This window comes from Jaculus jaculus, chromosome 15 (assembly GCF_020740685.1).
Source record: "Jaculus jaculus isolate mJacJac1 chromosome 15, mJacJac1.mat.Y.cur, whole genome shotgun sequence".
Lineage (NCBI taxonomy): Eukaryota > Metazoa > Chordata > Mammalia > Rodentia > Dipodidae > Jaculus > Jaculus jaculus.
This window is the reverse complement of record NC_059116.1, coordinates 70,052,104-70,078,727: the sequence shown is the minus strand read 5'-3', so window position 1 is coordinate 70,078,727 and position 26,624 is coordinate 70,052,104. Positions and strand designations below refer to the sequence as shown.

General features: G+C 37.5%; 1 long non-coding RNA gene across 2 annotated transcripts in view; it reads right to left on the bottom strand.

The window, feature by feature from the left end:
- The window catches only part of LOC123455078, a 96,674-nt gene that overhangs the window by 62,777 nt on the left and 7,273 nt on the right, over positions 1-26,624 (bottom strand). For both annotated transcript variants that reach the window (XR_006633661.1, XR_006633662.1), the window contains exons 2-3: positions 6,954-7,002; positions 5,219-5,343 (exon numbers count right to left, since the gene is read on the bottom strand). This is a non-coding gene — a long non-coding RNA (uncharacterized LOC123455078). The remainder of the gene's footprint in view (positions 1-5,218; positions 5,344-6,953; positions 7,003-26,624) is intronic.

Sequence of the window (26,624 nt, the reverse complement as noted above, 5' to 3'; positions counted from 1 at the left end):
ATTGGTTGGGAGATAATTTGACTGATAGATGGATAAATATATAGCTATACGATAGATGATAGGTTGATAGAGAGAAGTCTGATTTGGGATTGATTAAGAAGGGCTTTTGGAGAAGAGGAGAGCCTGCCAAGATGCATCTATGATGCCAATGCCTGAGGCAACTAGAGCCTGAGCACTCTGACTGTATTAACTTGTTTTTGAGTGCCGGGCTCCTTCAGGGCAGGCAGGTGGTGCTGTGGAAGGACCAGGCCTGCTGGTTCCTCCCAAGGGGTTGAGGAGGAGATGAGCGTACGACGACTCAGAAACCTCTCCTGGCCACCGGAGAAAAAAACCACGCTGAGTGGGGAGTCTTTTTGAAGTAGGAACTCACAGAAAAACTCATTTTATTGCTATGAGCAGTTGCCTATATCATGTTGGGGACAAAGGCGGGGATTTTAGGATGGGGGCAGAGGTAAGGGCCAATAGTAAACGGTAACTATTGAAATGGTAATTACAATAGCCATACGTAAGTGGCAGGCCAGAAGCCATTAGGCCTCTTGCTGAGTCCTAGCTGGCCAGAGACAGGTCGCCAAACTTTAGCTAGGCTCAGGAAGTTCCACTAGGCCTCACGCCTGGGCCTTTCAGGGCCCAACAATTGAGAGATGGTGAAAAGTGTGGACAAGGTCTTCATGGAAGTAGATCACTAGGAGGCATGTCCTTGTGGTTAGATCTTGCCCTCGTTCCTTCCTGCATTTGCTATTCTCCACTCCCTGATTGGCCATGACCAAATTCTGTCCAAGTGCATAGGACCATACAACAGTGGTCCAAACCCTGACTTGATCCTTCTTTTGAGTTGTTCTGTCATATTAACAAGAAAAAGTAACTAATATAGATAGTATTGCTATAGACAGAATCGAGCAATGATGGCTAAAGAAATCAACGCTTTCCTCTCCTGTAATAAGTTACCCTGGAAAGAACTACCATAGGTTCCAGGAATGACATTTCTCAATGGCTCCTGCATGATGATCAGAGTGACAAAAATGGTGATGATTGGAGCACAAAAGGTGAATAAGTGTGTCTTGTCACTGCCTCTCTCCAGTTCTATGGATGAGAGGAAGAAAACCATGAACCAAGACATCAGAGCTACAATGCAAAGGAGTTTAGGTCCTTGCATCATAGTTTGGAGAAAAGTTTTCCACAGCTCCTGAACATACACATTAATTGTTACTTGAGCAAGAAATTAACTTTAGTAAGGTTGAGTTACTGAATTTGGGGAACTATTTACGAAAGCAACAGAAATTACCCCCACTTAATAAAATAGATCATATATTTGTGTAGATGATATGTCTAAACTATATGATAATTATGATCCTAAAGGGATGTGTTTGAATAAAGCAGATGGATTAGAAATTCATAGGCACAGGACTCAAAGGCCTGGACATCTTTCTAGTTACACCAGAATCCTCAGAGCTTCCCAGCTGATGATCTATCTCTTTGCATATCAGAAGACTAAGTTTTACATGAAAATAATGACTTATCCTTTGATTCAAGCCATGGGATCAAATTATACTATTAGATTGAGGTTTCTGAGGAACTCCTGGGGATTATAGATGCTGTTGTTCTGTCATGCTTCCTTAAGTCAGCTCCTGCAGGACCATGGAGGCCTCATTTGTTTGTGCCTACAAGAAAATATCAAAGCAGATGACCAAAGTTCTGAAATAACCCAACAAGGAGAACACATCCTCAAGGGACATTAATATAATAAACGGGGCAGGAAATATTAGATAAGAAGAAAACTAACTATCACGTAATTGTTGAGACCAACTCTTATATTTCACTGTGATAAAATTGTGTGTGTGTGTGTGTGTGTGTGTGTGTGTGTGTGGTTGTATTCATTTTTGTGTAGGCATGGATGAACATGTGTGAACACATGCAGGTGGAGGCCAGAGGTTAAAGTTAGGTTTACTCATCATTCAATTTTCACCTGCTTTTTAACATTTTAACAAGAATTTTAGTACAAGAACATACTTTAATTTACTCATATTCCCATTTTATTACTCTCGTGTTCCTCCTCTCCCACAACTATTCTACTGAGCACGCTCCTGTTTCCACATAGTTCCTTTTCTTTTTTTTGTAACTTTTAGTTTTATTTTTATTTACTTTTTTTTTTCTTTTAGACAAACAGATACATGCACACATACACAGAGACAGAAAGAGAGAATTGGCACACCAGGGCCTGAGCCACTGCAGTTGAACCCCAGGCGCTTGCACCCCCTGTGGGCATGTGCGACCTTGTGCTTGCCTCTGTGTATCTGGCTTCCGTGGGATCTGGAGAGCAGAACAGGGGCCGTTAGGCATCACAGGCAAAAGACTTAACCAGTAAGACATCTCTCCATCCCTCATCTTCTGCTTTGATGTCTCTATTTAAAATTTATATATTTTTTTTTCATTTATTTATTTGAGAGAAAGAGGCAGAGAGAGGGAGAAAAAGAATGGGCATGCCAGGGCCTCCAGCCACTGCAAATGAACTCCAGGTACATGTGCCCCCTTGTGCATCTGGCATACATGGGTCATGGAGAATCAAACCAGGATCCTTTGGCTTTGCAAGCAGATGCCTTAACTGCTAAGGCATCTCTCCAGCCCTTTGATGTCTCTTTTTGTCTGCATCTGTTCTCCATGTCAACATGTTGATGGACTCAGAAATGTGCAGGTCACACTGTGTAACTCCTACTGTGAGGTCATAAATGGCAGTCGCTTTATGACTGGAGGATGTTCCCCCAAGTACTTCTTCCCAACATGTCATTCATACATTTGCTGTGCCCCTCTTATACGATGTTCCCTTTGAGGGTGTTATAGGGTTGTCTAATTTACTACTGAGCAATCCACAGCCTGTTACCCTCTTCTTTGCTGAGTCTGGAGTCCCCCGCTGTCTATCTACATAGGGAAACTGCTCTGGCTAGCAGTGAGAGCAGCACTGCATTCTCTTTATAACAGTTCTGAGACAGGCACTCTCATTTAATCCATAGCTCACTAATTTGGCTGGAATATCTAAACTGCAAGCCCTAGGGATTCTTTTCACTTCGCTTCCCCAGTGCTGGGATATCACCACACCCAGCTTTAAGGTGGGTGCTGGGATCCACACTTAGGTTCTCAAGCCTGTGTAGCAACATTTTATTGATTGAACCATCTCCCCTTCTCTTTGGCTCTTCTTTTCTTAAACGTACTTCAGCTAATAAGTGACTGACAGTTTGTGAGACTCCTGTCTTTTAATCTATGGTGTTTCTCAATAAGGAACTCAGTATTCAGTTTGAGTCCATCATGAGAGTATACTTTATTTAAGTTGTCTCATATTATGCTCCAAACTGTTATCATCTATTAGTTTATGTCTTCGGGACTTAATCACACTCAATAAAGAGAACCTGTCTAAGGATGTGGAATTTATATAGCAAGTTCCTTAGAGTTTTCAAAATGATCACTATATAGGGATGTACAATTGGCCTTGCCATCATATATTCTTATGGATAATAGAAAAACATTATTTTATTAACTGTATTTGCTGAATACAAAACTAATTAATAAAAAAATTTAAATATATTATTGCCAAATAAAAATATGTGTAAGAAAATTTTTTAAAAGAGAATGTCATATATATATATATATGTATATATATGTATATATATATATATATATGATATTATAAGTTATATGACATCTATCTAGTCAAGACAAAAACTCATAGGAATATGGAGAAACTTCTAGATGTTCCTTCTTTAACACTTTCTAGGAAAGATGAGGTGACTGGCTCAAAGGAAGTCTCCAAATATAGTGACTTCCATGTCATCCTGGGCTAGAGTAAAACCCTACCTTCTTGGCTGTACATCCTATGCTTAATTTCTTAGAACTATGTGGGCCTCTGTACACTTGTATTCAAATTAACTATTCAGTACAGTTTATTACACAGGGCTGTTTGAGTATGATAATATTACCTTTCCATTGAGGGCTCAACATTGGTTGAATAAAGTATTTTTTTTCAATATTTACTTTAAGTTTTTCAGTTAATATAAAGGAATAGCCATCAAGTTACTAAAATCATGTTTCAAAAAAAAGTAAGTAATCATACTTATGGTTTTTAAATCACCTTTTAAAAGAAAAAACAAAGAAGCCCTGGTTGTAATATGTTCAAACCAGGAGAATTTTTATTTCTCAAGAATAAAGACCTAAAGTTAATTTTATGCCAGATAATTGACACCCTGTAGACATAAACACATGCAAGGCAGAAATAAATTCCCACATCAGAAAAACACTGGCAAAGAACTGAGAGTGATTGAGAAAAGGAAGTGCTAAAGAAGGAGAGCAGAACTCAACACTGAGAATCAACGAAGAAGAAGTATGTGTGTCCACTTTTTTGTTGGTGGGGAAATGAAAACCTTACAGGCAACAGAAACAATCATGCTTCCCACAGGAGAAGCCAAATTAGTGACAAGAAAGTGAACCTCTGACACACATAGTCCGAGGGAGATAAGGTAGCATTGTATAGCTCTGTGCATACATATAGGTTTCTGTGTTATAGTTCTGCATACAGGCTTAAATGGTGGTTAAGTACTAAAACTCACTAATGTGTCCATCAAGATCATCGCTTTTGGAATCATATATACTGAAAAACACTGTAGTAGAAGTTAGCCTTAAAAAAAGAAAATATTTCCATTTGTACACTGTGGGGTTATATATATAATATATTATATATACAATATATATTATGTATTATATATTGTCATATATATATACATACATATATATATATATATATGTATATATATATATATATTGCTATGGAGTCTTTTCCTCTGGAATTCTTCACCTTACTACCTGGAGATAGCCAGTGAACCCTGGGCAATTACCTTGTCTCCATCATCTGTGCTAGGATGTCTTCCAAAGTTGGTTGTCACCCTAGATTCTAATACCTTATGTGAGTTATGTCTCGATTAAACTTGACAAAATTAAATAATTATTATCTCCATTAGCAACAGAAACAAAAATACTGCAAGTAAATTATCCCCAAATTTACTACCTTAGCAAAGAATTCTCTGCATCCATCAAGTCATCAGCTTGGTTATCACCCTATATTCTAATACCTTATGTGAGTTATGTCTCGATTAAACTTGACAAAATTAAATAATTATTATCTCCATTAGCAACAGAAACAAAAATACTGCAAGTGAATTATCCCCAAATTTACTACCTTAGCAAAGAATTCTCTGCATCCATCAAGTCATCAGCTTGGTGGTACATTTAGTGGCCAGTCATTTTCTTTTCCTTTTTCATTATGATATCACAGTTTATATTAGGAATCAAGAATCATTTTCCCTGAAAAGTCAGGTGGTAATGATATTAGAATTGTTCTTTCAGGCTATTGTAACATAAACTATAATTAAAGATACTATATTCATGCTGCATACATAATACATACAGTGCATATATGACATATAATACATAAACAGTGCATCATGCATTATATGGAGATATATATATATATATATATATATATATATATATATATATGTATGCATACATACATATATATATATGAGCTATGAAAGTAATCAGTTAACAGGTTTTCTCCATGGCCATACTTTTCCTATTTATTTAAGTATACTATTTAAAATATACTATTTAAATATATATATTCATAAGCACCCAAAGCTTAGTGGGTTAATACACACAAAAAAATAGTTTCATTGCTTGCTCATGTGGCCATGGACAACACAGGTTAGATGGAGTCCAGATAGATAGACTTCACATGAGGTCACCCCCAGTCAATACAGTGATAGGATACAACATGACCACTAGCAGCATTGGCTCAGTTACCATGAGGAGTACTTTGTTATTCCCATTTGCCTGCCCAGAGCAATTCAAGTAAGAATCACGTCACTTCAAAAAGTGCTATAAAATGCAATCCTCTTCAGTGTCAAGTGCAATGGTGGATCTAGACTATTCATATAAGCAGGCAGGAAAACTGTAGCCATTGCTTCAACTAGACAGTGGTGAGGTGATACCTTGGGGAACTCCACACTGTGTCTGCTGATTTGACAAGTAGGTCATGGTAGATTTGGGTTTGGCTATGTGGTTCTTGATATAATGAATGGTAGCTGGTATGGTGACTTATTTTTTGTATTCATGAGCAAAGGAGTTAGGAATATTTGCTTTTGCATTGCTACTATAGCACTATAGAAATTACTGTCTTGTCCTCTCTTTCATAACAATTTCTATAAAAACTTTGATCATCTTTTATGCCATCAACTTGATTATAATATTAAAATGCTCTGATGGGCAGGCAGTGTCAGATATACCAGATGCAGCAGTAAGGTACATACAATGCTGGAGGGCACATGTGTGACTATGAAACTCAGGTGTTTGCCACTCGCATATGTTTATTAGATGTCAGTGTTCTGAGTCACTAGGAGGGAAGCATGAACACAGATTAGTGGATTTCTCTGTATTGTGGAGGCAGAACATAGCATATGTGTTTGTAGTGTCCTGATCCTCTTACTTAGTGACTCTAAGGCTGTACGTTCTATGATCACAGACCAAACAAGAACTTACTGACTGGTCCAGACTATGTGACTTGTCAGATCCAATAGAGCTGGAGGCATCCGTGGTATGTATGTATATATATATATATATATATATATATATATATATATATATATATATATATATATATAAAATGATGAGTCACTATACAGCACACTAGAGGTATAAAGCAAGGCACTGTCTGGTATATTTACAGCTACCATTGACATGCTGCCACATACAAGTAAACAGTCTCTAGACATGGCACACAGAGTAGGCTGAATATAGTCAGGCTTATCATGTAAGAATCCATCAATCAGTGAAAAATTAACATCAAGAATTTGTTCCCCATGAGTCTAAATTACCCGTGAAATTATCCAAACAGATACCTCAGGTCCTCATACCTCCATGTGTTGCTTTTACAGATGTCTCTTGACACTCAACTATCACCTCCTGAAAGAAAGCGGGAAGGGGAGAGGAAGCAAAGACTTAGTCAACTATGCTCCGATTAGCTTAGCTCAGTGCCTGTGTAAACAGAGTGGCTTAATGCTATACTTCAACCCTTACCCAGGGGTGACTCTCAAGAGCTAGGGTGGATGTCCATGTTCTGTTTGTTGAATGGAAGATAAAGTAATCTGAAGTTAGAAGGTACATGCACGTGTGGGCAGTTGCAATAACATGACTGGTAAGCATCTGGAAACCACCCTACTTGAAAACTGTCACTGGAGGATGAAAATAGATGTGACAGATGCCTGACTGTGGAAATAATTAATAGCTCTCCGAAAAGGTGCTGAACAACTAGGTGCTGAGATGACTTAGAGACGAGACCAATATTAAGTAGACTCTGTCCTTTGCCTCTGTCACGCATAATAGAGTAGATGTGATGACAGGGGTGGAGGTCATGCAGGAGCCAGGTTGCTCTGGACCCACCGCACCAGCTCCACTACCCGCTGCTGCTCCTCCACTCTCACTGCCGCGCAAAGTAGAGACCGAGCACGAGCTCTTAATAGATACTAGAATGCAATGTGGTCAGTCAGTCACTTGGCAGAAACCCTTTTATGTCAACCTGTCCCAGAGAGGCAGTAATTCATTTACGCCTAAACTAACAGCAGTATATGGACTTGCTCTATACTGGCAATGCCTGCTGAAGCGCCACCCTCAGATGGTTTATAGGATGTTCAATTTACTATCATCAAATCCTACAGAACATAACTGTGAGTGCAATGACTCATTTTATTGCAAACTTGATAACACAAGGGTCACCAGGTTTATGTGTAAATGGTTCTCTTTTAAAAGCAATTTTGTTTTCCTGATCATTTGTTTTATCCCTGGAGGATTACTACAATTCCTAATGCTTAGTACTGTCTTACCTGATTGAGTAGTCCACACACATATATACACCGTAGGATGTTCTTTTATATATATATATATATATATATATATATATATATATATATATATATATATATATATATATATATATATATGACAGCAGATAATGGTCTTTGGGCATTCTGTATAAACTTGAGGAATATAAAGTCCTACCCAGTGTCCTGTATGAATGTTGAAGGATGCATCACTGAGAGTTTGAATCAGAATCAGGGCTGGGGAGATGGCTCAGCATGTACCAAGGACGACGACCTGAGTTCAATCCCCAGTACCCACAAAAAACCTCAGCATGGTCACACATGCCTGTGACCCAGTGCTGATGAAGTGTAGAGACAGGAGGATCGCTGGTGCTACCTGATCAGCCAGTCTAACTAAAACCCAGGGAGCTCGAAATTCAGTGAGACTCTCAGGGAAATGAGCAGAAGAGTGATTGAGGAAGAAACCCAACTCCTTCCTCTGGCTTGAACACTCATGTGCATGGGGTATGCACATCTGGACACACACTTGCATATGCCACATGCAAATATATCACAATCACACACACACACACACACACCCCAAAATAAAGCATGGATCAATTTGAAGAATTAAATATTCGGAATAATGACCCAATTCAAGAATGTGACTTATTTCTATATATTTCAGTTGTTCTGCAAATATTTGTCAATGAAATTGCCTAATTTTCGATATCATTGTAACTGTGATAGATACTTTGTGATCCTTGTTTCCTGCTTGTTCATATATGGAAATGAAATGTTTATATTAATCCCATAAGTAGGTTCATTTCCAAGCATCATAATAATTAACATCCATCTTCATTTTCTTTATAGACAATCACATCTTCTGTGAATAACAGTGCTTCTGAATTCCTAATTATCATAATTCTACATCTCATTTCTTTTCAATTTAAAACTGTAAGGCATCCAATACATAGCTGTAAAGATAGTCATATTGCTACATTAAGCATTTCTTAGGTTTCATTTTATAGCTCCGCTGTTAAAAACTTTTTGTAAGCTACCTTTTAGTAGCTAGAAGTGACCTGTTTTGATTAGCACTTTAAACATAAGCAGATATGAAACTAATTCATTTCACATTAAGATAAACATATAGATTTCAGATCAATGAATAGATATTCCTTACACGAGTGTAATTAGTTTTTAATACAGTGTTGTTAACTGTTTTGAACTTGTGGTAGCAATTGATATCGTTTACACAAAAATTATTTTCATTTTGCCATTTTCTAGGACACCTAGAATAAAATATTTTTCATTAAGGTTTTATATAATTCACTACTAAAATAATTTGGGGTAGGTAACTTTTGTGAAATTATTTTAACATTAATTTAATATTATGCTCCTTGTTCAACTGTTTAAGGTTGGAAAATTATCTTCAGATGCTGAATCATCGAGATATTTCTAAAAGATTATGGGTTTGGTTCAAGATATCTAGTCTATTCACATCAAATTGTTCATAGTTTCTCTAACTTTATTTTGAATCTTTCCTCTATCAACTATGCCCTTTTCATTGTTAGTACTGTTCATATAGGAAAGGATTTTATTATCCAACTTTATGTGTGGTATGTTTACTTTCTATTTCAATGATTTCTAATAATTTGTTGCCTTTTCCTACTTTTTGCTCATTTATCTTCTACAATAAATAGTCATGACTATACACACTTTCTTCTCAACTTACATTGCATTCAACAATTTTTTTTAATTTTTTTTTAATTTATTTATTTGAGAGCGACAAACACAGAGAGAAAGACAGATAGAGGGAGAGAGAGAGAATGGGCGCGCCAGGGCTTCCAGCCTCTGCAAACGAACGCCAGACGCGTGCGCCCCCTTGTGCATCTGGCTAACGTGGGACCTGGGGAACCGAACCTCGAACCGGGGTCCTTAGGCTTCACAGGCAAGCGCTTAACCGCTAAGCCATCTCTCCAGCCCCAACATTCAACAATTTTTATTTGTATTTCATTCTATTTTGCACTAATTTTATGTTATTAATTTGTTCTAATCATTCTCATTTCTGTGAATTTTCACTTAAATATAAATTATATACAAATACACTTAATTTGAGAGCTGGCAAGTTGGCTCAGCAGTTGAAAGCACTTCACTTCCTGTGCAAGCATGAAGGCCTGAGGAGGCCTGAGAACACAAGGGAATTTAAGTTCAGGGAAAACCACAAAAACAGGTGGGTGTGGTCATACACATTTATATGCCTAGTCCATAAGGTGAGCAGAGACCTGTGAATCACTTTACCTCATTAAACAACAACAACAACAAAATGACAAGCTCCAAGATCAGTAAGAGTCTCTGGCTCAAAAAATAAAGGGTGGAAATGTGAAGGCACCCTGAATTTTGGTCTGGCCATGACAGGGGAGTGTGCCCACTGCAGGTACGCTCATGGGGTGTCCCTACACACAGTACATTACACACATACAAAAACACATAGTCAAATATTAGAATATTTAATTTGAAAATAGAAATATGGAAACCATCAATAATATTACATTGGCAAAAGAATTTCTCAACATTATAAAGGAAAAATGAATTGAGTATATCAAAGTTTTAAAATTACTCACAAGTGATATTTTAGTAATTAGAAAACTTGGAACAGAGTTGGAGAGTGACTTAGCTGTTAAGTGCTTGCCTGTGAAGCCAAAGGACCCTGGTTCGAGGTTTGATTCCATAGGACCCATGTTAGCCAGATGCACAAGGGGGTGCACGCGTCTGGAGTTTGTTAGCAGTGGCTGGAGGACCTGGTGCACCCATCCTCTCTCTCTCTCTCTCTCTCTCTCTCTATCTATCTATCTATCTATCTGCCTGCCTCTTTCTCTCTCTGTCACTTTCAAATAAATAATAAAAAAATTAAAAATACTTGGAACAATACTTATATAATATTTTTAATAAGTAAAAGTACATGATGTCAAAAAGCTTATGATTGTCCTCATAGAAGTTTGAGCAAAATAGGAAAACACACACCAAACAATATAGCATAGGTAGCTAATATTAAAGGAAAAATAATTTTATCTATTTGTGAATAAAAATTAAATAAGGGCTGGAAAGATGGCTTAATGGTTAAGACCCAGGTTCAATTCCCCAGAACCCTAATAAGCCAGATGCACAAGGTGGCACACATATCTGGAGCTCATTTGCAGTGGCTAAAGGCCCCACTGTGCCCATTATCTCTTTCTCTCTCTCAAAAAATAGATAAATTATATTTTATTCAAATTAGTAATTTCTTTAAATTGAAAATGTTTAGGTAAAATATTATCATATATGAGATTTGCTATGCAAATATCCTCATAAAGTTAAGTCTTCTGCCCTGTATTTTGACAATCACTATATAAGGATGGACATTATTCATTACTAGACTTCTCCAGTGTATTCAAATCTAAAATTTTCATTTTAGGAAGATACATTATTACCAATCTAGTAGTTTGTAAAATATTTATTTATCTATGTTATAGAGACTTGGAGAAAGAGACAGAGAGAGAGAAAGAAAGAAAGAAAGAAAGAAAGAAAGAAAGAAAGAAAGAAAGAAAGAAAGAAAGAGTAAAGGAGAGAGTGTGGGAATGCCAAGGCCTCCTGTCATTGCAAATGAACTCCAGATGAAAGTACGACTTTGTGCATGTGGCTTTACATGAATGCTGGCAATTTTGAACTCATGCATCAGGCTTTTTAAGCAAGCCTTTTAATTACTGTGCTAATTTCTTAACTATTTGTTTAATTTGTCTCTGAGAAAGAGACAAGATCTCCAACTCTATAAATCTGTCTATTTATCTCTTATCTTTGTCATTGTTGTTTCATATTTTCTTTTTTTCCTTCATATTTTCAAGGCACTTTCATTAGACAAATATACCTTAAGACTTATGATCCCCAATGAATTTGTTCTTTCAGTAGCATAACATTTCTTTGTCTTTGTTGGGACTTCTTATCTTGAAATCTACTTAGTTTCATCTAAATTTATTATTTCACTACTTTTCATATGCTTTATGCCATCCTTTTACTTTAAAGCTAGATGTGTCATTAGATTTTTCAATTAAGCATGTGTTGATTTCATTTTTGTTGGCAGCTATATATTTATAATAATTGATAATATCTGCATTGTAGCATTGTATGTTGTATTCTGGAGTCCTAAAATTCAATAAACTCATCCAGTCTTTGATACATGAGTATTTCTGCTTGCTTCCTGTTTGTCCCATATTTCATTTCTCTTTTGCTATCTCTCCTTTTCAATTAAATAAATACTTTTTTTTTTTTTTTTTTTTTTTTTTTTTTTTTGCCTGTTCTCATGTCTAGAGAGGAAGCAAGAGCACGTGTAAATGTGGATGTGGTAATCAGTAAGTCTAGGTCAATGTCTGTTTCGAAAGAGTGTTGAATTTTGTTTGAACAGAATGTGAATTTACTAACATCTGTACTATATTTTGTTGAGGATTGGTTTTAGATTTTTGTTAAGGAGAGGTGCAAAATTTACTGATTTATCAGTTTAGTGTGCAGGGTCTTAACAAGGGTGTTCCATTCTGATCGGACCAGATGGCAGTGTTCTCAGCATTGTGCAATCTTAGTTCTGTTCTGAAGTGTACAAGGGGCTCTAATGAGCCGAGAAATTCACAATCCCACCAAGGCTTTCAGCAAACAAGTGAAAGGAACTCATACTTTCTCAGAGGTCTCCCATGCTACGTCCTCCTTTCTAACAACTTCTCCGGAAAAATGCCCGCTTTTTCAGTAGCTTCAGCTCTTTGCCTCCCCTTGTCAATTAGAGCCAGGTGCCCTTCTTGGAGACACCCCACTGTGCTGTTTGAGCCCCCCACCCTAGAGAGGACAATGGGAATATGGGACTTCTCTCAGGGATGATGGTTCTGAGCTTCAAAGACCCCAGTGCTTGCACACAGTGGTGTCCAGTCCATGAGACCTAACAACCTCCATGGTCGGTGGCCAAATGTTCCAGAGTTTTCTTCTCATGGCTAAATGTTGAAAACTTCTTTATTTTTTCTTTTGTCTCTATTATGCCTCATTGCAGAGTTTAGACATTTTTTTCCATTTTCTTTGGGGGAATCTATATTTCTTGGTACTGGCTGTGGGTTCATATTTCTTACTAGAAAATAGTTAAGAAACTTTCACATATTCCCCCAAATATATTCTATACCATGGAAACTTAGTATACATTTTAACCAACATATTGTGAATTTAAATTTCCTGAGTTCTAAGTACCATGTTTTGATTGAAATCACTTTGCATTTATAAAACAATTTGAATTGTCTCTGTAATATTATGTAACATTCATATCTTAGATTAAATATTTCAGTATCATTCTACATGTTTTTTTCTAAGAAAATCTTGCCTAACTCTTGTTAGATTCATTGTTCTACACATCAAATCTTTATTCTTAATACAACAAAATTCTTGTTTTCCACTAAATTGCATAGTTATGTCTGAGGTACATAAGTACTCTTGTATTTTATATATTTCTTTTGTATCAGTAACTTGGATAGCTTCCTATTAATCATAAGCTGCTTACATGTAGATTCTTTTAATAAGCACATCAATTAAAATACAAAATACAAATTGTGTTTCTCTTCTTATGACAGTTATGTACAATTTATTTTCACCTCATGTCTCCAAGAAAATGTTGAACAACAAGGATAATCAAAATCACTCCTCTTGTTTCTGGCTTCAGAGGGAATTAAATGTGATGCTTATCATAAAATTCAAGTAAATAACATTACTATGTTAAAATAAGTTTTAATCTTTTGCCGGGCGTGGTGGTGCACGCCTTTAATCCCAGCACTCGGGAGGCAGAGGTAGGAGAATCACTGTGAGTTCAAGGCCACCCTGAGACTACAGAGTTAATTCCAGGTCAGCGTGGACCAGAGTGAGACCCTACCTCGAAAAACCAAAAAAAAAAAAAGAAATGTTTTAATCTTTAAATATTTATTAATACATTATTTTTTCTTTTTAAATATTTTATTTTTATTATTTAATTTATTTATTTGACAGAGAAAGAGGGTGAGAGAGAGAGAGAGAGAGAGAATGGGCATGCCAGGGCCTTCAGCCAGTGTAAAAGAACTCCAGATGCATACACTTCCTTGTGCATCTGGCTAACGTGGGAAGTGGGGAATCAAACCTTGGTCTTTTGTCTTTGCAGGCAAACACCTTGATGGCTAAGATATCCTTACAGACTGACATTATTTTTTTTTTTTTGGACTTGGATTTAAATTTGTTTGGATTCCTTTATTTTAGGCACTGGAGATGTAAATGTTGACTGATGTGAACAAAGTTGTTCTGTCCCTTAGAGCATCACTATTCCATCTACTCCCTTAACATATATATATATGTTTATCAAGGTAGGGTTTCACTCTAGCTCAGGCTGACCTGGAATCCACTATGTACTCTCAGACTAGCCTCAAACTCACAGTGATCCTCCTACCTCTGCCTCTTGAGTGCCAGGACTAAAGGTGTGTGCCCATGCCCAAATTACTCCCATATTTTGAGCTAGCTCCTTCTTCCTTTAGTTTCTCTTCTCTTGTCAACATGCTTCATAGATACCACTTCCTTTCAGCAGTTATTGCTAATCTACTGGGTCTTAGCTGAGAATACCCTTTGTATTCAGACACAATGCTATACTTTCCAAATCCTGACACTCATTTATTGTTGCAGATGTCTGCAATGTTGTATCTTCTCTTTGCTCCTCTGGTCAGACAACAGGCAACCCGGTGGCAACCCTTGTGTTTTGAACAATTTTGGTGATTAAAGCTGGGTAGTTAATTGCTCTCTATATTTTCTATTTTAGGGGCCAAGATGTATCATTCAATTTTTATTTTTTAAGGCTAACATTTTAACTACTTCAAGCTCTAATATAAGAAATACACGGGAGAGCTCCAGGTAAGATGGCAGCATAGCGACCATGTCAAACCAACCTAGGGAGGGACTTAAGCAAAACCACAGCAAAAGACACTCTTCTTCTGAAAAGTGAAGGAGTATATGTTTTTCTTAGACACAGAAGAGAAGCAGGAGAGAACAGGATCCAACCGAAAGGGGGAATATGGCCAGAATTCCACTTAGGCCCCCATGGCCCACCAATCCATGTGATCTGCCCACCCACCCAGCACTGCCCCACCAGGTGTGCCAAGTGGCGGCAGCAGCAGAGACCAAACAAGGGGATTCTCCAAGCTCATCAGCCTCCTTGCCGAGTCAAGAAATCTAAAGGAAAGAGAGCTGAGACCAACTTAGGAAGTACTGAAAGGGATAGAGGCTGGACTGTGTGAGCAACTCCAGGCTTCTGCACTCTCCCCTCCCCCAACAGTCAGGACCACAAACCTCCGGCATTCCACACCTGGTGGCAGAGCATCCAGCACAGCTGATCAGAACTCCAGCTCCACGGCACAACGCTGAGGGACGGGGGCTGGTACTCAGCAATGGTGAGATTGGAATGCATCCCAAAAGGCAACAAAGCCAACTGACATAAAAACCAGGTACATAGGCCTGCATTGGAAGAGCTGATCTCACTTTCTATGTCAAGGCAGGCTATGGGTTACCTATTCTTGGTTGGCTTTACCATTTTCAAATAAGCTGTATTCGGAGGTTGAATATGGTTGCCTTTGATGCTTTCAGATTTATAGGGCCTTTGTCTTTTGCTTCTGTCATTGTTGGGGGTAGGGTCTGATTCAGATCCAGGCTGACCTTGAACTAGAAGACCAGGTGGCAGTCCTAACACAGTCCAACAAAGAGAAAGACAAACTAATAGCAAGGTATGAGTGGGAATTTCAAGATATCCAGGAAAATATGAAAAGATCAAACAAGAATTCATGGTATAGTTGAATAAGAAGAATTTCAATCCAGAGGTTTAGTAGACATTTTCAACAAAATCACAAAAGAAAAATTTCCCCAAATTGGAAAAGAAATGCCAATGAAGATACAAGGAGCTTTTAGAACACCAGACAGAAAAATGTGGAAAGAACCTCTCCTTGGCATGTTATAATTAAACTACCGAACATGCAAACTAAATAAAATATATTGAAAGCAGTTAAAGATAAAAAGCAAGTCACCTACAAAGACAAGTCCATCAGAATAACAGCAGATTATTCAACACAAACTTTAAAAGCCAGAAGGGCTTGGAATGGTGTATTCCAAGTTCTGAAAGATAACAACTGTCAACCAAGAGTACTTTATCCTGCAAAGCTATCTATCCAAATTGATGGAGAAATGAGAACATTGCACAACAAAAACATGCTAAAGGAGTTTATGACAACTAAATCAGCTCTACAAAAAATACTTGAAAGAATTCTTAATACAAAGGAAACTGTAAATAGAGCAAGGAGACAACATACAGAATAGGAGAAAAATCTTTGCCAGCTATACATTGGTCACAGAGTTAATATCCAGAATATATACAGAACTCAAAAAAACAGAATAGGAAATCAAACAACCCAATTAAAAATGGACTATGGAACTAAATAGAGTTCTCAAAAGAAGAAATAAAGATTGCATATACACACCTAAAAAGTATTCCAGGGAGACTTCCAGTTAAGATGGCAGCATCGGTACCATGCCAAAGCAGCGTAGGTGGTAAAAAGCCCAGCAAAATACACACTTTTACTAAAAAGTGAGGAGTATAGGAAATTGAAGCAGTAGCAGAGAAGTAGGAGAGATCCAGAGCATCCAGAGCCTGCACGGGCCGGCAGAAGCAGCTCTGGTGGGGCCAGACCGCGGCAGCAGCGCTCGGCTTGAGCCGCAGGAAAAGCCAGGCAAGGGGATTTTCCACTCACAACGGAGCTCTCCACACACTCAAACATGAAGGGAGAACAGCGGTGCAAAACAGAGGAGCAGATCACAAGGTAGAACACATGGAACAGCGGGCAAACTAGAGCAGCATTGGCTCCCTCCCCTTCCTAACGGCCAGTGATCAGCCCTCCAGAACAGAGCAGCAGACCAAGGACCCAGGCATGCCTACTTCAACTGACAGAGCACCAAAGAGGAACACAATCAAGAGCGCAGCTGAGACCAAAATCATCCCAAAAGGTAACTGGGATTACACCAGGTCAGTACCCGCCTAATAAACCTGGTATATATGGCTGAATCAGAAGTGCTAATTGCACCTTCCATATCAGGATAAATTATATGTTAATTTGGATGGATGGTCAAATTTGCCATTCTTAAATAAGCTGTATTTTGGGCTTGTTATTTGTTGTTTCTTGAATTATAGTGACTTTGTTTACTCTTCTGTTATACATTAGGGAAGGGTCACACCTGGACACAAGCTGACTTGGAACCCTCTACAGACCAGAAATCTTAACTGCCTTGTTTTCAGGATTAAGGGAGTAGGTGAGGTACCACACAGCCTGAAGGACAGACAGAGGATCTGGTTGTCATATTACCTACTCTTGGATAAATAACTCTGTGCTGTCTTTCCTTGACAGTGTACATTGTTTAGTTAAATTTTAGAATCTGCCTGTATTTACTTCAACTTATCCTAATTGCATATTCTCAAAGCAGGCACACACAACACCTAGAGTCACTTTTGTAGATACTCTGAGTATCTTCAGAGCCACACCTAGCAACTTAAGCTCCTATCCTGAAGATATATAACATCAGATTGATTGATACATCTTATAATACCCAGCTAACTGGAAAATCCAATCATTAAATAATCCAACATGCAAAAATATATACATGATAACACAAGAAACACCAAAAATCACAAAAATATAAATCTACCAAAAAGTATTAATGCATCAGAAATGACCTCCAGTGAGAACAAGTTAGAGGAAATGCCTGAGAAAGATTTCAAAAGAATGATTATAAATATGTTCAAAGAACTCAAAGAAGAAACTGAAGGAAGCAAAGAAGACACAGAACACCAATTTAATGAAATAAAGAGGTCAATACTAGACATAAATAAGGAAATAGAAATAATAAAGAAAAACTAGTTAGAATTACTAGCAATAAAGAAAACAGTTAGTGAAATAAACAACTCTGTAGAAAATCTCACCAGTAGAATGAATGAAGGTCAGGACAGGATATCTAAGCTAGAAGACCAGGTGGCAGATCTAATACAGTCCAACAAAGAGAAAGACAAACATATACAAAAGTTTGAGTGGGAAATTCAGGATATTTGGGACACTATGTAAAGATCAAACATAAGAATTCAAGGCATAGTAGAAGGAGAAGAATTTCACTCCAAAGGCTTAGTTGGCATCTTCAACAAACACATAGAAGAAAACTTCCCCCAAATTGTGAAAGAGGTGCCAATGCAGATACAGGAATACTTTAGAACACCAGCCAGACAAAATCTAGAAAGAAAATCTCCTCACCATATTATAATCAAACTACTAAACATAGAAACCAAAGAAAAAATATTGAAAGCTATCAGAGAGAAAAATCAAGTTACCTATAAAGGCAAGCCCATCAGGATTACAGTAGATTACTCATCACAAATTTCAAAAGCCAGAAGGGCATGGTATGATGTATTCCAAGTTCTAAGAGATAACAACTGTCAACCAAGGTTACTTTATCCTGCAAAGCTATCCATCCAAATAGATGGAGAAATAAGGACATTCCATGACAAAAGCAAGCTAAAGGAGTATTTGAAGACAAAACCAGCTCTACAGAAAATATTTGAAAGAATCCTCCATGCTGAAGAAAAAGAAAAGCACACATACAAGGAACTGGAAAAAAATAAACAATACTCAAATACTAGTTAACACAAGAGAGCAAAGGTAAAACCAGACAAACTACAAAAAAAAAAAAAAAGGCAAAAGTGAATACAAAACTTTCAATAATATCTCTTAATATCCATGGCCTCAATGCCCCAACCAAAAGACATAGGTTTTCAGACTGGGTTAAAAAGCAGGATTCTTCAATTTGTTGCCTCAAAAAAACCCACCTTTCTACAAAGGATGGACACTATCTTAGGATGAAAGGTTGGAAAACAGTTTTTCAAGCAAATGGACCTAGAAAACAAGCAGGGGTTGCTATCCTAGTATCTGGCAAGGTAGACTTCAATCCAACATTAGTTAAGAAAGATAAGGAAGACCACTTTATATTGATTAAAGTCACCCTCCAACAGGAGGACATTACAATCCTAAACATATATGTACCTAACATGGGGGGCCCCAAATTTATCAAACAAATGCTATTAGAACTAAGGTCACAGATAACCCCAAACACAGTGGTAGTGTGTGACTTCAACACCCTACTCTCATCAATTGACAGGTCATCCCAGGAAAAAATAAACAAAAAGACATCTGGACTAAATGAGGCCATAGAAAGAATGGACCTAACAGATATATACAGGACATTTAATCCAAATACTGCAGAATATACGTTCTTTTCAGCAGCACATGGAACATTCTCTAACATAGGGCATATATTAGGACTCAAAGCAAATCTTAACAAATACAGGAAAATTGAAATAATTCCTTGCATTCTATCTGACCACAATGGAATCAAACTACAAATCAATATCAAGAAAGGCTATAGAGCATACACAAAATCATGGAAATTGAACAACACATTACTAAATGATGAATGGGTCAAAGAAGAAATCAAGAGGGAAATCAAAAAAATTTATAGAATCAAACAATAATGAGAATACAACATACCAAAATTTCTGAGACACAATGAAGGCAGTCCAAAGAGGTAAATTTATAGCTTTAAATGCCTATATTAAGAAATTAGAAAGGTCGCAAGTAAATGACATAATGCTTCACCTTAAAGCCATGGAAAAAGAAGAACAAGGCAAATCCAAAATCAGCAGACAGAAAGAAATAATAAGGATTAGGGCAGTAATTAATGAAATAGAAACTAAAAAAAAATCCAAAGAATCAATGAAACAAAGAGTTGCTTCTTTGAAAGGATAAACAAGATTGATAAGCCCTTAACAAATATGACCAAAAGAAAGAGAGAAGAGACAGAAATTAATAAAATTTGAGATGAAAAAGGTAACATCAAAACAGATGCCAGGAAAATTCAAAAAATCATAAGGACATAATATAAAAGCATATACTCCACAAAGTATGAAAATCTGAAAGGAATGGATGATTTCCTTGATTTATGTGACCTACCTAAATTAAATCAAAATGAGATTAATCACGTAAACAGACCTATAACAAGTATGGAGATCTGAACAGTTATCAAAAATCTCCCAACTAAAAAAAGCCCTGGCCCAGATGGATTCACTGCTGAATTTTACCAGACATTCAGGGAAGAGCTGACACCATTGCTTCTTAAGCTTTTCCAGGAAATAGAAAAAGAAGGAATTCTACCAAACTCCTATGAAGCCAGCATTACCCTGATACCAAAACCAGGCAAAAATAGAACAAAAAAAAAAAAGAAAGAAAGAAAGAAAATTACACACCAATCTCCCTCATGAATATAGATACAAAAATTCTCAACCAAATATTGGCAAACAGAATACAAGAATATATCAGAAAGATCATTCACCCTGACCAAAGAGGCTTCATCCCAGAGATGCAGGAATGATTCAATATATGCAAATCGATAAATGTAATACATTATGTAAATGGATTGAAGGATAAAAATCACATGATCATCTTATTAGATACAGAGAAAGCGTTTGACAAAATCCAACATCCCTTCATGATAAACGACCAAAAGAGACTTAGAATAGAAGGAACATATCTCAATATAATAAAGGCTATTTATGACAAGCCTACAGCCAACATATTACTAAATGGAGAAAAACTGGAAGCTTTTCCCCTAAAATCAGGAGCAAGTCAAGATGTCCACTGTCCCCACTTTTATTTAATATAGTTTTGGAAGTCTTAGCCATAGCAATAAGGCAAGAGACACACATAAAAGGGACAAAAATTGGAAATGAAGAGATCAAGTTATCATTACTTGCAGATGACATGATTATATATATAAAGGACCCTAAAGTCTCTACTAGCAAACTATGAGAGCTGATAAAAACCTACACCCATGAGGCAGGATACAAAATAAATACACTGAAATCAGTAGCCTTCATATAGGCTAACAACAAACACACAGAGGTTGAATTCAGAGAATCACTCCCATTGACAATTGCATCAAAGAAAATAAAGTACTTTGGAATAAACCTAACCAAGGAAGTAAAGGATCTCTACAATGAAAGCTTTAAACCACTCAAGCAAGAAATTGCAGAAGACACTAGGAAGTGCAAAAACATCCCTTGTTCCTGGATTGGAAGACCCAATATTGTGAAAATGGCAATCTTACCAAGAGCAATCCACACATTTAATTCAATCCCCATCAAAATTCCAAAGGCATTCTTCACAGAAATAGAAAAAACAATCCAAAAATTCATTTGGAATCACAAAAACCCTTGAATATCTAAAATAATACTGAGCAACAAAAATAAGGCTGGCGGTATCACCATACCTGATTTTAACCTATACTACAGAGCCATAGTAACAAAAACAGCATGGTACTGGCACTAAAACTAGATATGTATCTGTAGAAGAATGAAAATAGATTTTTCTCTCTCTCCATGCACAAAAATTAAGTCCAAATGGATTAAAGACCTTAACCTCAGACCTGAAACTCTGTAACTGCTAGAGGAAAAAGTAGGGGAAACCCTACAACATATTGGTCCTGGCAAAGACTTTCTGAATACAATCCCAATTGCTCAGGCATTAAAACTACACATTAACCACTGGGACCTCATGAAATTACAAACATTTTGTACTGCAAAGGACACTGGGAATAAAGCAAAGAGGCAACCCATAGAATGGAAAAAATCTTTGCCAGCTATATATCTGATAGAGGATTAATATCTAGGATATACAAAGAACCCAAAAAGTTAAATAATAAGAAATCAAACAAGCCACTTAAAAATGGGCTATGGAGCTAAATAGAGAGTTCTTAAAGGAAGAAATACAGATGGCGTATAAGCATCTAAAAAAATGTTCTACGTCCCTAGTCATCAGGGAAATGCAGATTAAAACAATATTGAGATTCCATCTCATACCTGTCAGATTGTCTGCCATCATGAAAACAAATGTTCATAAATCCAGGTTGGGATGTGGAAAAAGAGGAACCCTTCTACACTGCTGGTGGGAATGCAATCTGGTCCAGCCATTGTCGAAATCAGTGTGGAGGTACCTGAAACAACTAAAGATTGATCTACCATATGACCCAGCTATAGCACTCCTAGGCATATATCCTAAGGACTCACCTCATTTCCTTAGAAGTACGTGTTCAACCATGTTTACTGCTGCTCAATTTATAATAGCTGGGAAAAGGAACCAGCCTAGATGTCCTGCAACTGATGAGTGGATAATAAAGATGTGGCACATTTATACAATGGAGTTCTATTCAGCAGTAAAGAAAAATGAAGTTATGAAATTTGTAGAAAAATGGATGGACCTGGAAAGGATTAGACTAAGTGAGGTAACCCAGGCCCAGAAAGCGGAGCACCACATGTTCTCTCTCATATGTGGATCCTAGCTACAGATGACTGGGCTTCTGTGTGAGAATGAAAGGAACTCAGTAGCAGAGGCCAGTAAGCTAAAAAAGAGATACAAAGGGAAGAGAAAGGAAGACAGGAGGGTAGTTAATAGGTTGGTATTGTATATCTGGAAGTAGAAGAATGGATTAACAGGAATGAAAAGGCCCAAAGTGAGGTCAGAGGAGGAGATTGAGTAAAGGAAAGGTGGAGGGAGGGCTAATCCAAATCTAAGAGGATATAAATAAATCATATGGAATCCTCTGGTTATGGACCATGGAACACTCAGGAGTCATAGATTCTTGCTAGAAAATTTTCAGTGTCAGGGTTGGCATACCTTCCAGTGAGTTGTTAGCCAGGGAGGTCCCTGATGTCCCCAAATCATTATAGGCCATTGCTGAGGCCCTTAGATTCCCACCTGGAATCGATGGTAAGACCCTATTGCTGAAGACTGCACATACTTGGGCTGCGAGGCCACTGAGAAATCCTGCTGGAACTGAGCTGATAACTTCCCCTATGTAGACCAGCTGACAGAAAGCTGGAAGAAGCCATTCTACATGCAGTTCAATGGGAGAAAGAGATACCACCAGTGAAGATACTCAACAGTGGACACTGCAAGCCTTATAATTGGCCAGCCAGGCCAAATGAGCCAATGGGTGCAATAGTGGCACATCTGTCATGGTGGAAATTGCACTGGAGGCCCACTCCATGGGAGGGAATTCTTCCTTGATACTGAAAACTTAAAACAGGGTAGTCATGAGCCCTAGGGGTGTAACATCTGCTAATGTCTGGATAATTGTATATACTATGCTTATCAAATTGCCCAGTAAGCACTTCTCTTAATATTCATACCCTTATATTAATGCTACTCTCACTTTGGGTAGAGAATCTTCTCTTTTCAGATGACAGTGACCTTGGGATGACTCAGAAGGTATCATAGTGCTGGAAAGAAGTGACTGGAGTACTGAGTAACATCTCGATCACACCTTCCAAGGCTCAGGGTCTAATTTGGAAGAGGTGGTGGAAAGAATATAAGAGCCATAGGAAGGGCAGGACTCCTTACAATGTGCTCCCTCCAGACATAAAATGGCCTGGATATCCATGACCTCATAGTGCCTGACACTACCTACACAAGACCATCATAAGAGGAGGGAAAGATTATGGCATCAAAATAAAAGAGAGACTTATTGAGATGAGGAGGCGATATGATCGAGAATGGAATTTCAAAGGGGAAAAGTGGGGGAGGGAGGGTATTACCATGGGATATTTTTTATAATCATGTAAAATGTTTTAAAAAATTGAGAAAAAATAAAATAATATAATTTTTTTAAAAAGTATTCTACATTCTTAGCCATCAGGGAAATGCAAATTAAGACTACTTTGAGATCCCATCTCTCTCCTGTCAGAATGGCTATCAAGAAAACAAATGATAAATGTTGGCGGCGATGTGGAAAAACGGGAACACTTCTACACTGTTGGCAGGAATGTAATTTGTTCTAGCCATTGTGGAAATCAGTGTGGAGGTTCTTGAGACAGCTAAAAATAGATTTGCCATATAGCACTCCTAGGCATATATCCTAATGACTCTTCTCACTACCTTATAGATACTTGTATAACCATGTTTATTGCTGCTCTATTCATTATAGCTACAAAATGGAACCAGCTTAGATGTCCCTCCTCAGATGAACAGATAATAAAGATGTGGTACATTTACACAATGGAGTTCTATTCAGTGGAAAATAAAAATGAAATTTGCATGGAAATGGATGGAACTGGAAAGGATTATACTAAGTGAGGTAACTCAAGTCCAGAAAGTCAAACACAGCATGTTCTCTCTCATATGTGGATCCTAGCTACAAATGTATAGATGTGTGTGAGCTGCAACCAAAAATCCATAACAGAGGCCAGTAAGCTATAAAAAGGCTATAAGGGAGGGAAGACAGGGAAGGACTTAAGGGAATGGTATTGTCTATACGTAAACAGAATAACAGATTACAGGGAGGGGAAAGGCTTAAGTGAGGCCAGAGGAAGAGATTTTGTAAAAGGGTGGGAGAGAATTAAAATTCAAGATATTCTGAATCACACAAATGAAAACCTACTTTTTTGAATAATGCCACATCTAGAAGCCATAGAATTTACTAGAAAATTTTCAATGCCAGAGATGAGATACCTTCCAGTGAGTCATTGGCCAGGGAGGTCCCTCCTGCCTCCCAAACCTTACAGACTACTGCCAAGGCCCTTGGTTTCCCTTGAGAAACAGATGATAAGACTCTTTTGCTGAAGACTTCACATGCATGGGTGGCAAAGTCACTGAGGAATCAAGCTGGCACTGAGCAGAAAACCTTCTCCCTGTAAACGAGCCAACTGAAAAAGCTGCACTGTATGCAGCCCTCTGTGAGACAGAAGTGGTGAAAACAGTAGACACTGGGAGCCTAAAGTTTGGCCAGACAGGCCAAATGACTGAACAAGTGCAATAGTGGCATGTCTGCTCTGGGGGAAACCAACAGCTTTCTAATTGGACTGAAGACCCACTCTATGAGATGGAATACATGCCTGGTACTGAAAACCTAATCAAAAGCCTGTGGCAGGGGAGGTCATGAGCCTTAGGGGTATAAAGCCTGCTCTTTTCTGGACAAATGCATATATTATTCTCATCAAATTGCCCTGAAAGCACTGTGCTTGATGTTCATATTCATATATTAATGCTAGTCTCACTTCTGGTTAATGAAGCTTCTTTCTTCAGATGGCAATGACCCCTGGAATGACCCAAAAGGCAACATAGTGCTGAGAAGAAGGGATGGAGGAGTGTCCAGTACTGAAACGTCTCACACCCTCCAAGACATGGGATCCACTGTGGAAGAGGTGGTGGAATAAATATAAGAGCCAAAGGAAGGTTACCGCTCCTTATAATGCAACTGTCCAGACAGAAATTGGCCTAAATATCCAGGAACTTACAGTGCCTAGAAATACCTACCTACAAAAGACTCTCATAATAGAAAAAAAAAAAAAAAGATGATGACATCAAAATAAATGAGGTACTAATGGAGAAAGGGGGAGGATGTGATGGAGAGCAGAGTTATGAAGAGGGAAGGGAATAGGGGAGGGAAATATCATGGTTTCTTATCTGTAAATATGGAAGTTGTCGACAAAATATATGTATTAAAAAAAGAAATATGTGGGCCTACATATTACAACATAGGCCCATTGTGTATACAAAAATATGTTTTTGTTGATAAAATTAATTAGTACACTATTCAGAAACTTCTCATAAGTTCATAATATGTTTCTCTAAATTCTTATATTAATGAGGTGTCCTGTGCTTTGTCTGTATAAATACTTTGCTTTTCCCTTGCATACAATGTGATATGTATAGCTCACCATATTTTATGTTTTCTACTGTTTGGGAAGCTGAGAATCATTACCTTTTATACCAAGTTATATGACATAGTAAATTCATTTTGAATGTTAATGTGATTGTTTGTTTTCTTTTGTCTTTGTACCCTTAAAATTGTATCTTCTCTAAAATATCAAATTCCATTTTATGCTTTTCAATTATGTTACCTTATGAACTACCTTAACTTGTTTATAACCAACCAAGGTAACATATTCACAGTTTGATGTGTTATTGAGGTAATCCTAACCACTTCAATCTATCTTAAATGCTGCTGGAAGTTGTAACTTTCAGCAAGACATAAATAATGATACCATGCCCCGCTTTCAAATACTTCTGTGGCCTTTGAATGCTTCTAGTGTGAAGCCCAGACTTCTCAGAAAATGCGGCTCTTCATAGCATCTTTTCTCAGTTTGGTATTGACATGTTCATTTAAGCCTATCATGTCTACATATTGACTGACTTACTTGTAAAAATAAAAATAAATAAATTTATTTAACAGCATATTGACTTAGCTCTCCACCAAAACTATAGCGTAATATGACTTATTTTCACAATGGCAAGCTGGGGAATAGTCAGCTTTATATTGTTTGCTTTGTTTTTCCCACAGTGGTATATATTGAACTCTATTTGGCAAGGGATGAAAGTGCTAAAAAGTTTTTGTGATGTTATAAATAACAGAGAGAGAAAGAGAGAGAGAAAGAGGAGGTATAAATGTATAACAATTAATTATTTAACTTTTCTAATAACCATTAGCCTCCCATAACCCATGTACAAATTATTGTATGGGCTCCTAACTAAATGGAATGGAGAACTGCACTGTATATCTCCAGTTTATAAAATTTGCCTG